The following is an 11,851-nucleotide window of genomic DNA, read 5'->3' as shown; positions in this document are numbered from 1 at the left end:
ATTTAGTTTTTAGGTTATAAGTGTAGGTTATAGGTTTAGGTTTAAGTTAGGTTATAGGTTAAGGTTTAGGGAATTGAGAATACTTTTAGGTTTTAGGTTATAAGTGTAGGTTGTAGGTTTAGGTTTAAGTTAGGTTTTAGGTTAAGGTTTAGGGAATTGAGAATAGGTTAAGGTTTAGGTTTAGGGATTTGAGAATACATTTAGGTTTTAGGTTATAAGTGTACGATATAGGTTTAGGTTTAAGTTAGGTTATAGGTTAAGGTTTAGGGAATTGAGAATAGGCTAAGGTTTAGGTTTAGGGATTTGAGAATACATTTAGGTTTTAAGTTTAGGTTTAGGTTTTAGATTTAGGTTTAGGTTTTAGGTTTCGGTTTAGGTTAAGGTTATAGGTTTAGGTTTAGGTTTAAGTTTAGGTTATGGGTTATAGCTTTAGGGAATTGAGAATAGGTTAAGGTTTAGGTTTAGGAAATCGGGTTCGGGTTTAGGATAGGGTTTAGGTTTGGGTTTTCAAGTTTAGGTTTTGGTTTAGGTTAGGGAGTTGAGATTAAGTTTAGATTTAGGTTTAGGTTTAGGGATTTGAGAATACATTTAGGTTTTAGGTTTAGGTTTAGGTTTAGGTTTTAGTTTACAAGTTTAGGTTATAGGTTTAGGTTTAGGTTTTAGGTTTAGGTTAAGGTTAGGTTATAGGTTATAAGTTTAGGTTATAGGTTAAGGTTTAGGTTATAGGTTTTGGTTAAGGTTTAGGTTTAGGTTATAAGTTATAGGTTATAGGTTATAGGTTATAGCTTTATGGAATTGAGAATAGGTTAAGGTTTAGGTTTAGAAAATTGGGTTCGGGTTCAGGATCGGTTGAGGTTTGGGTTTTCAAGTTTAGTTTTAGGTTTAGGTTAGGGAGTTGAGATTAGGATTAGGTGTAGGTTTAGGTTTAAGGATTTGAGAATACATTTAAGTTTTAGGTTTAAGTTTAGGTTTAGGTTTTAGTTTATAGGTTTAGGTTATAGGTTTAGGTTTTGGTTTTAGGTTTAGGTTAAGGTTATAAGTTTAGGTTATAGGTTAAGGTTTAGGTTATAAGTTTTGGTTTAGGTTAAGGTTATAGGTTTTGGTTTAGGTTTAGGTTTAGGTTTAGGTATTAGGTATTAGGTTATGGTTATAGGTTTAGCTTAGGTTTAGGGAATTGAGAATAGGTTAAGGTTTAGGTTTAGGAAATCGGGTTCGGTTTCGAGTTCGGGTTTAGGTTTAGGTTTTGTAGTTTATGTTTATGTTAAGGAGTTGAGATTAGGATTAGGTGTACGTTTAGGTTTAAGGATTTAAGAATACATTTAGGTTTTAGTTTTAGGTTTAGGTTTTAGTTTATAGGTTTATGTTTTAGGTTTAGGTTTAGGCTTTAGGTTTAGGTTAAGGATAAGGTTAGGTTATAGGTTATAGGTTATAGGTTTAGGTTTAGGTTATGGGTTTTGGTTAAGGTTTAGGTTTAGGTTTAGGTTATAGGTTTAGGGAATTGAAAATAGGTTAAGGTTTAGGTTTAGGAAATTAGGTTTGGGTTCCGGTTTAGGTTTGGGGTTTCAAGTTTAGGTTTAAGAAATCAGGTTCGGGTTCCAGTTTAGGTTTGGGGTTTCAAGTTTAGGTTTAGGTTAAGGAGTTGAGATTAGGATTAGGTGTAGGTTTAGGTTTGGGGATTTGAGAATACATTTAGGTTTTAGGTTTAGGTTATAAGTGTCGATTATAGGTTTAGGTTTAAGTTAGGTTATAGGTTAAGATTTAGGGAATTGAGAATAGGTTAAGGTTTAGGTTTAAGAAATCGGGTTCGGGACCGGGTTTTCAAATTTAGGTTTAGGTTAAGAAGTTGAGATTAGGATTAGGTGTAGGTTTAGGTTTAGGGATTTGAGAGTACATTTAGTTTTTAGGTTATAAGTGTAGGTTATAGGTTTAGGTTTAAGTTAGGTTATAGGTTAGGATTTAGGGAATTGAGAATAGGTTAAGGTTTAGGGATTTGAGAATACATTTAGGTTTTAGGTTATAAGTATAGGTTATAGGTTCAAGTTTAAGTTAGGTTATAGGTTAAGGTTTAGGTTTAGGGACTTGAGAATACATTTAGGTTTTAGGTTATAAGTGTACGATATAGGTTTTGGTTTAAGTTAGGTTATAGGTTAAGGTTTAGGGAATTGAGAATAGGTTAAGGTTTAGGTTTAGGTTTTAGGTTTAGGTTTAGGTTTTAGATTTAGGTTTAGGTTTTAGGTTTAGGTTTAAGTTAAGGTTATATGTTTAGGTTTAGGTTTAAGTTTAGGTTATGGGTTATAGCTTTAGGGAATTGAGAATAGGTTAAGGTTTAGGTTTAGGAAATCGGGTTCGGGTTCGGGATAGGGTTTAGGTTCGGGTTTTCAAGTTTAGGTTTAGGTTTAGGTTAGGGAGTTGAGATTAAGTTTAGGTTTAGGTTTTAGTTTATAAGTTTAGGTTATAGGTTTAGGTTTAGGTTTTAGGTTTAGTTTAAGGTTAGGTTATAGGTTAAGGTTTAGGTTATAGGTTTTGGTTAAGGTTTAGGTTTAGGTTATAGGTTATAGGTTGTAGGTTATAGCTTTGGGGAATTTAGAATAGGTTAAGGTTTAGGTTTAGAAAATCGGGTTCGGGTTCGGGATCGGTTTAGGTTTGGATTTTCAAGTTTAGGTTTAGGTTTATGTTAGGGAGTTGAGATTAGGATTAGGTGTAGGTTTAGGTTTAGGGATTTGAGATTACATTTAGGTTTTAGGTTTAAGTTTAGGTTTAGGTTTTAGTTTATAGGTTTAGGTTAAGGTTATAAGTTTAGGTTATAGGTTATAGGTTATAGGTTAAGGTTTAGGTTATAAGTTTTGGTTTAGGTTTAGGTTTAGGTATTAGGTATTAGGTTTAGGTTATAGGTTTAGGTTAGGTTTAGGGAATTGAGAATAGGTTAAGGTTTAGGTTTAGGAAATCGGGTTCGGTTTCGGGTTCAGGTTTGGGTTTGGGTTTTGAAGTTAATGTTTAGGCTAAGGAGTTGAGATTAGGATTAGGTGTACGTTTAGGTTTACGGATTTAAGAATACATTTAGGTTTAAGGTTTACGTTTAGGTTTTAGTTTATAGGTTTAGGTTATAGGTTTAGGTTTAGGTTTTTGGTTTAGATTTAGGTTTTTGGTATAGGTTAAGCTTAAGGTTAGGTTATAGGTTATAGGTTATAGGTTTAGATTTAGGATATAGGTTTTGGTTAAGGTTTGGGTTTAGGGAATTGAAAATAGGTTAAGGTTTAGGTTTAGGAAATCGGCTTTGGGTTCGGGTTTAGGTTTGGGGTTTCAAGTTTAGGTTTAGGTTAAGGAGTTGAGAATAGGATTAGGTGTATGTTTAGGTTTAGGGATTTGAGAATACATTTAGGTTTTAGGTTTAGGTTATAGGTTTAGGTTTAGGTTATAAGTGTTGGTTATAGGTTTAGGTTTAAGTTAGGTTATAGGTTAAGGTTTAGGTTTAGGAAATTGGGTTCGGGACCGTGTTTAGGTTTGGGGTGTCAAGTTTAGGTTTAGGTTAAGGAGTTGAGATTAGAATTAGGTGTAGGTGTAGGTTTAGGGATTTGAGAATACAAGTAGGTTTTATGTTTAGGTTATAGGTTTAGGTTTAGGTTATAAGTGTCGGTTATAGGTTTAAGTTTAAGTTAGGTTATTGGTTATAGCTTTAGGGAATTGAGAATAGGATAAGGTTTAGGTTTAGGAAATCTGGTTCGGGTTCAAGATCGGGTTTAGCTTTGGGTTTTCAAGTTTAGGTTTTGGTTTAGGTTAGAGAGTTGAGTTTAGGATTAGGTGTAGGTTTAGGTTTGGGGATTTGAGAATACATTTAAGCTTTAGGTTTAGGTTTAGGTTTAGGTTTTAGGTTATAGCTTTAGGGAATTGAGAATATGTTATGGTTTAGGTTTAGGAAATCGGGTTCAGGTTCGGGATCGGGTTTAGGTTTGGGTTATAGGTATAGGTTTTGGGATTTGAGAATAGGTTTAGGTTAAGGTTAAGGTTATAAGTATAGGTTATAGGTTAAGGTTTCGGTTTATGAAATCGGGTTCGGGTTTGGGTTCGGGATCGGGTTTAGGTTTGGGTTTTCAAGTTTAGGTTTAGGTTTAGGTTAGGGAGTTGAGATTAGGATTAGGTGTAGGTTTAGGTTTAGGGATTTGAGAATACGTTAAGGTTTATGTTTAGGAAATCGGGTTCTGGTCCGGGATCGGGTTTACGTTTGGGTTTTAGGCTTAGGTTTTAGGTTTAGATTATAGTTAGGATATAAGTGTAGGTTATAGGTTTAGGTTTAGGTTAGGTTATAGGTTAAGGTTTAGGGAATTGTGTTTAGGTTATATGTTATAGGTTATAGGTTAAGGTTTAGGGAATTGAGTTTATAAGTGTAGGTTATAGGTTTAGGAATAGTTTTAGGTTATAAGTATAGGTTTAGGTTGGGTTATAGGTTAAGGTTTAGGCATTTGAGAATAGGTTATAGGTTTAGGTTTAAGTTATAGGTTTAGGTTTAGTTTTTGGTTTTAAGTTTAGGTATAGGCTTAGGTTATAGGTTATATGTTTAAGTTAAGGTTAAGGAATTCAGGTTCGGGTTCAGGTTTAGGTTATAGGTTTTGGTTTAGGTTATAGGTTATAGGTTTAGGTTAAGGTTTAGGTGTAGGTTATGGGTTTTGGGATTTGAGAATAGGTTTAGGTTATAAGTATAGGTTTAGGTTGGGTTATAGGTTAAGGTTTAGGGATTTGAGAATACATTGAGGTTTTAGGTTTAGGTTTAGGTTTAGGTTATAGATTTAGGTTTAGGTTATAAGTGCGGGTTATAGGTTTAGGGAAAGCTTAAATTTAGGTTATAGGTTTTGGGATTTGAGAATAGTTTTAGGTTATAAGTATAGGTTTAGGTTGGGTTATAGGTTAAGGTTTAGGGATTTGAGAATAGGTTATAGGTTTAGGTTTAAGTTATAGGTTTAGGTTTAGGTTTAGATATAGGCTTAGGTTATAGGTTATAGGTTATATGTTTAGGTTAAGGTTTAGGAATTCGGGTTTGGGTTCGGGTTTGGGTTCGGGTTTAGGTTATAGGTTTCGGTTTAGGTTATAGGTTATAGGTTTAGGTTAAGGTTTAAGTGTTGGTTATGGGTTTTGGGATTTGAGATTAGGTTTCGGTTATAAGTATAGGTTTATGTTGGGTTATAGGTTAAGGTTTAAGGATTTAAGAATACATTTAGGTTTAGGTTTTGGGTTTAGGTTTTAGGTTTAGGTTTAGATTATAGATTTAGGTTTAGGTTATAGGTGTAGGTTATAGGCTTAGAGAAAGGTTAGGTTTAGGTTATAGGTTTTGGGATTTGAGAATAGTTTTAGGTTATAAGTATAGGTTTAGGTTGGGTTATAGGTTAAGGTTTAGGGATTTGAGAATAGGTTATAGGTTTAGGTTTAAGTTATAGGTTTAGGTTTAGGTTTAGGTTTTAGGTTTAGGTATAGGCTTAGGTTATAGGTTATAAGTTATATGTTTAGGTTAAGGTTTAGGAATTCGAGTTCGGGTTCGGATTTGGGTTCGGGTTTAAATTATAGGTTTCATTTTAGGTTATAGGTTATAGGTTTAGGTTAAGGTTTACATGTAGGTTATGGGTTTTGGGATTTGAGAATAGGTTTGGGTTATAAGTATAGGTTTAGGTTGAGTTATAGGTTAAGGTTTAGGGATTTGAGAATACATTTAGGTTTTAGGTTTAGATTTAGGTTATAGATTTAGGTTTAGGTTATAGGTTTAGGGAAAGGTTAGTTTTAGGTTATAGGGTTTGGGATTTGAGAATAGTTTTAGGTTATAAGTATAGGTTTAGGTTGGGTTATGGGTTAAGGTTTAGGGTTTTGACTTTAGGTTATAGGTTATGGGTTATAGGGTTAGGTTAGGGTTTAGGTTATAGGTTATAGGCTTAGGTTTAAGTTATAGGTTTAGGTATAGGTATAGGCTTAGGTTATAGCTTATAGGTTAAGGTTTAGGGATTCGGGTTCGGGTTCAGGTTTGGGTTCGGGTTTAGGTTATACGTTTCGGTTTAGGTTATAGGTTATAGGTTTAGGTTAAGGTTTAAGTTTAGGTTATGGGTTTTGGGATTTGAGAATAGCTTTAGGTTATAAGTATAGGTTTAGGTTGGGTCATGGGTTAAGGTTTAGGGATTTGAGTTTAGGTTATAGGTTTAGGTTATAGGTTATGGGTTATAGGGTTAGGTTAGGGTTTAGGTTATAGGTTTAGGTTTAAGTTATAGGTTTAGGTTTAGGTATAGGCTTAGGTTATAGGTTATAGGTTAAGGTTTAGGGATTCGGGTTTGGGTTCGGGTTTCGGTTTAGGTTATAAGTTATAGGTTTAGGTTTAGGTTATGGGTTTTGGGATTTGAGAATAGGTTTAAGTTATAAGTATAGGTTTAGGTTGGGTTATAGGTTAAGGTTTAGGTTTAGGTTATAGGTTTTGGGATTTGAGAATAGGTTAGGTTATAAGTTTAGGTTTAGGTTTATGTTATAAGTTTAGGTTAAGTTCTAGGTTTAGGTTATAGGTTTTGGGATTTAAGAATAAGCTTAGGTTTATAAAATCGGGTTCGGGTTTGGGATCAGATTTTGGTTTGGGTTTTCAAGTTTAGGTTATAGATTATAGGTTATAGGTTTAGGTTTAGGTTTATGTTATAAGTACAAGTTTTGGGATTTGAGAATAGATTTAGGTTAAGGTTATAAGTTTAGGTTAAGTTTATAAGCATAGGTTATATGTTAAGGTTATAGTTTAGGTTAAGGTTATAAGTATAGGTTGTAGGTTTAGGTTTAGGTTTATGTTTAGGTTAAGGTTTAGGTTTTAGGTTTTGGTTTAGGGTTAGGTTTAGGCTCTAGGTTATAGCTTTAGGGAATTCAGAATAGGTTTAGGTTATAGGTTTAGGGTGTGATTTAGGTTAAGGGTGTGGTCCCTGCAAATACAGATATAAACATGGTCTGCTCCAATTGGCCAAGCCCCTCCAATGTTGTCCATAGGAAATGGACAGCTTCATCATGGTCATAATAGCGGTTCCCACCTTCTAAGGACCCCCGCTCAACATTCGGATAGCTCCAACGCACATCCGGGTCTGATCCATCAAATTTGAGCAAATACAGATATGAACACTGTAAGACCCATATCCTAACCCGTACTGTTCCGTAGGCTTTTGCGGTCCTCCCGGTCGAATTCCGACGACCCACGATCGGTTACCGGCAGTTGTGCGCAACCTTGAGTCGTGTCCCGTATTCCAGAATTGGCTCAGCCCGAGACTTGTGAAATAGCCAAGCTATATGTCCTAGAGGGCGAGTGAATAGGACTATGCCAAATTAAATTTAAATACTACGGAATATGAAACAAAGAATAGATAGCACTATACACCAATCACAGAATAGGAATAGAAAACAACCTAAAATAGAGAAATAAAAATAAAAATTGTTCTAAGGATAACCTTACACCAAAAACCAAATTTTATGGTAGGACAACCTTATTTTTAGAACAAATAGAGAAACTGAAGCTCAACGTAATAAAGAGATAGCAAAAATATAACGTTGAACTATAAATCCAAATTATTACAACATTCCCCACTGTGCTTGAAATGTAAAATTTACAACATTCTCATCCACACATACATTCCACAATTCTGAATGATAAAAGATAGGAAACATAAATCACACATCCACAACACAAAGAATTATAGTGGTTCGCCTGTGTGTTCACCAACTGTTAAACAACACCCACACAGATTGCTACTCCACTCCTAATATCCTCACACAGGGGATATTAGCATTCACTATCAAATAGGTTTTCATAGGTTCACCCAAAACCTTCACAATTGTGTCTTTTTCAAAGGGCTTACACAATTCAAAAACCCTCACTTCTGAGTTTTCTGGCTCTCCTCAGATAACCAACAACTTTGAGATTTTTCTGGCTTAACCTCAAATAAAACCAAACAATGTAAATTACACAAATTGTAAAATACCTGATTTTCTCCTTCGTTGTAGCAGCCCAGAAGAACTAAGTCAGAGTAGAGATTTGAATGTCAAAGTTCAATGTCCAATACTCACTTTATAATGGTTCTAGGTTCTAATAGATTTTAAATTAAAACAAAAGGGCTAGCTCTAATTGATTTTGATTCCAGAAAAAGGAAAACAACAATTCCTCTTTTCAGATTAGATTGGAATGCAAGAAACAAAATCAATTAACAAAGAAAAAGAAAGAGAATATTAAATATGCACACTTAGCTTAAATGGAGCACCGACTTATCTCTTAGAAGACCGAATTAAATTAACTTGAATTGCTTAATTTATTCTGAGATTCGTGCTCTATTTATAGGTGACCAAATCATGCCTTCGACTGGTCTAAGGACCTCTACAACTGGTCATAGAACCAACAGATATTTGAAAATTCGGGCGTGATAAGATTTGGTAGTTTTACGACTGGTCGTAGGTTTCCTTCGACTGGTTATAGGTCTCCTTCGACTGATCATAGGATCCTTTCGACTGGTCGTAGGTGGCTAAATTTTAACATTTTTCTTTGAGTCATAGGTCTACAACTGGTCGAACATGCAGTCGACACTGTTCTTACGATTAGTCGAACAGTCCTCAAGACTAGTCGAAGCCTAAAAGAAAATTTCTGATTTTTGTAACAAACTTACGACTGATCCAGGAATTTCTTAGATAGGTCGAAGCAGTCTAGGACTAGTCGAACTAAGTCCAGGACTAGTCTTAGAACAGACCAAACTCACTTATATAAAACATATGAATTATATATCTAAAATGACCTACTCTAAAGGTCAACCTTTGAAAGTAGCAAAGCTTTGAACATAGGAGACAAGTGACCTTTGAAAGTAGCAAAGCTTGAAGTCTTGATGGAGATCAAACTTGAAAGCTTCTTGAGATTCTTGACTTGTGAACAGTGCTTGTTAAACTAAGTTGATCTTGAGTAAAGCATTATTCTTTACAAATGCACGCTTCATAGTAGTGTCTTTGGCACCAAAAATTTGACAACACAAAGGGCTATAAACTATAGCACTTACAATCTCCCCCTTTGTCAAATTAGTGACAAAACACACTTTCAAGATATGTTACACAACACAAAATATCTGATTCAAGAATCATGCACCAATTGTTATCAACCGACATCCTACAAACTTGTAAATCAATATTCAGTCCACCTCTACTCACACCTCTGCACATACTCCCCCTGAGTAACATACTCTCATGACAACATCCATATCCATATACATATCCATAACATATCCATACTCCCCTTTTTTGTCACAATAGGACAAAGGGAGCACAAAATAGATAGCTGAGGAGAAATAATCAATGAGAAATATGAGAGGTAACTAGTCAAGATATGAGAACATAGCATAAGCAACAGACATAATTCATAGACTGAGCTAAGTTAAAGAGAGTAACAAACTCAAAAACTAGTTAGGAGTAATAAAGTTATTACAAACCAGTAATCTTAAAAATACTAATCTGACCTAGATGAAGGAGCAGGAATGGAAGGATCAAGTTGATGCATGCCTTTGTTCAAGCACCTAAGATATTTGTGCATATATTTGAACTGTAAATCATGGGCAACAAACATATTTTCCATCTTAACATTTAGATTCTCAACTTTATCTTCCAATGCACTCAGACATGCATCAAATGAAGAAGGCTCATAATCTGGATCATTTCCAGAATCAGATTCAAGTTCTTCAAATATATCATCCATGTTGATATCATCAGGAGGAAGATTACCAGCTTCTTCCTCATGTTCAGCTTCAGCACTGCCAACACCATCACCTTGGCCAGGAAGGAAATCCATCTTCATCTTATTGATATTGGAATTGTTAAATATCAGATGATGGATAGGGGCCTCTCCAACCGGCATGTCGACTGACATATGTGTAGCCAACACAGTTATCAAATATCCAAACGGAATGTCACCATGACTAGGATGGAGTTGAAACTGAATGATGAAGTGACAAATCAAGGATGGTAAATAAATGTTAACACCGCTGACAACAGAATGAAGAATACAAACCATGAAGGACGTCAATTCAGATTTATTACCCGACCGAGGATACAAATTAGACACAAATATTTTGTGAAGAACTCTGTATTTGGGTAACAGATATTTTGAAGGAAGCGCATTCCATTTATGCGTCCATTGTACATCCAAATTGCATAAGTCCTTAGTCAGCATACGTTTTTCAGCGACAGAGGGTTTATCGGATAAAGTATGGATGAGAATACCCTCATCATTCAGTAGAATATCCATAAGGGCTGAAATCAAATGACGATCAACTTCAAATGACCCTTCTCTTGTGGAGATAGAAAAAGTTAAATTTTCTAGTGAGAAAGCATATATGCATGCAAACATGGATTGGACAATGGACCGGTATGCTGGCCCACCCCAAAGCAATAAGTTATTCCAACCTACAGATTGGAGCATAGGAAAAATATCAAAAGGAGCAACATGATTAATATCTACTGGATGCTAACCAATAACATTACGTAATCTGATGTCTCGAACATAAGATGGATCATCCTTAGGAGCCCTAAGATGACGCTTAATGATAGGGGCTGATCTGGAAGAAGAAGACGGACCACGGGACGTTGATTTTCTTTCTTTAGAAGCCATATGCAATAAAGATTTTAAGAATATAAAGAGTTGCAAAGGATTGAGAAAAGGGTTTTCTCAAATCAGATTTTTCAAAAGAATAACCCCAAATCTCAACTAAATTTGAAATAGACAACTCTAAGAGAGAAATAGAATCAATTTAGACATAAATCTACAAGCAAAATGCAAATGGAGCACTAACCTTGAAGATTTTGGAAGATGGGTTTGACTAGTCATGTGTCGGCTTGTTAGAGAGTGAAGTTGAAATGAAGAAGAAGATGATTTTCCCCAAATTTTAAGTGAATCCACGCGATTCACGACTGGTCATGGATATACACAACCGGTCGTAGCATGATTGGTCGTGGATACTCACGAATGGTCGAGTACAGGCCAAAAAAAATGATTTTTGCATATTTTTCAAGATTTGAAAACTAAACTAGCAAATATATACACTATAATATAAATAGGCATAAATATTCATTTTAAAATGCACATGCCAAGATCATATTTCATTTTGTTAAACCTGCTTTTGTTGAGTGGTTTAGTGAAAATATCACCACGTTGATTCTCGGTAGGGATATATTCCAACGATATAACCTTTTCTTCAACTAATTCATGAATATAATGAAATATAATATCAATGTGCTTAGTACGAGAATGCTGAATTGGATTTTTTAAAATATTTATGGCACTGGAATTATCACAATATAATAACATAGAATCCTGTTTAATTCCATAATCACTTCGTATACGTTTCATCCAAACAAGCTGTGTACACGCATTACCAGCTGCGATATATTCAGCTTCAGCTATTGAAAGTGATATAGAACTTTGTTTCTTACTAAACCAAGAAACTAAACAGTTTTTGATATAAAAACAACCACCACTGGTTGATTTTCGATCATCAAGATTACCAGCGCAATCAGCATCCGAGTACCCAACTAATTGAACACTACTCTCATGTGGATACCAGAGACCGAGATTAACAGTACTTTTGACATATCGTACAATCCGCTTGACAGCAGTCAAGTGCAACTCTTTAGGTTCAGACAGATATCTAGTGCAAATACCAACACTTAGAGCAATATCAGGTCTACTAGCAGTTCAATACAATAGACTACAAATCATACTCCGATATCGTTTCGGATCCACATTTTTACCTGCAGAATCTTTTGAGAGTTTCAAGGTTGTACTCATAGGAGTATCAAAGTTCTTACCATTCTCAAATCCAAATCTATTAAT

The sequence above is a fragment of the Magnolia sinica genome, chromosome 5, assembly GCF_029962835.1.
Source record: "Magnolia sinica isolate HGM2019 chromosome 5, MsV1, whole genome shotgun sequence".
NCBI classification, from domain to species: Eukaryota; Viridiplantae; Streptophyta; class Magnoliopsida; order Magnoliales; family Magnoliaceae; genus Magnolia; species Magnolia sinica.
This window is presented reverse-complemented; position numbering follows the sequence as displayed.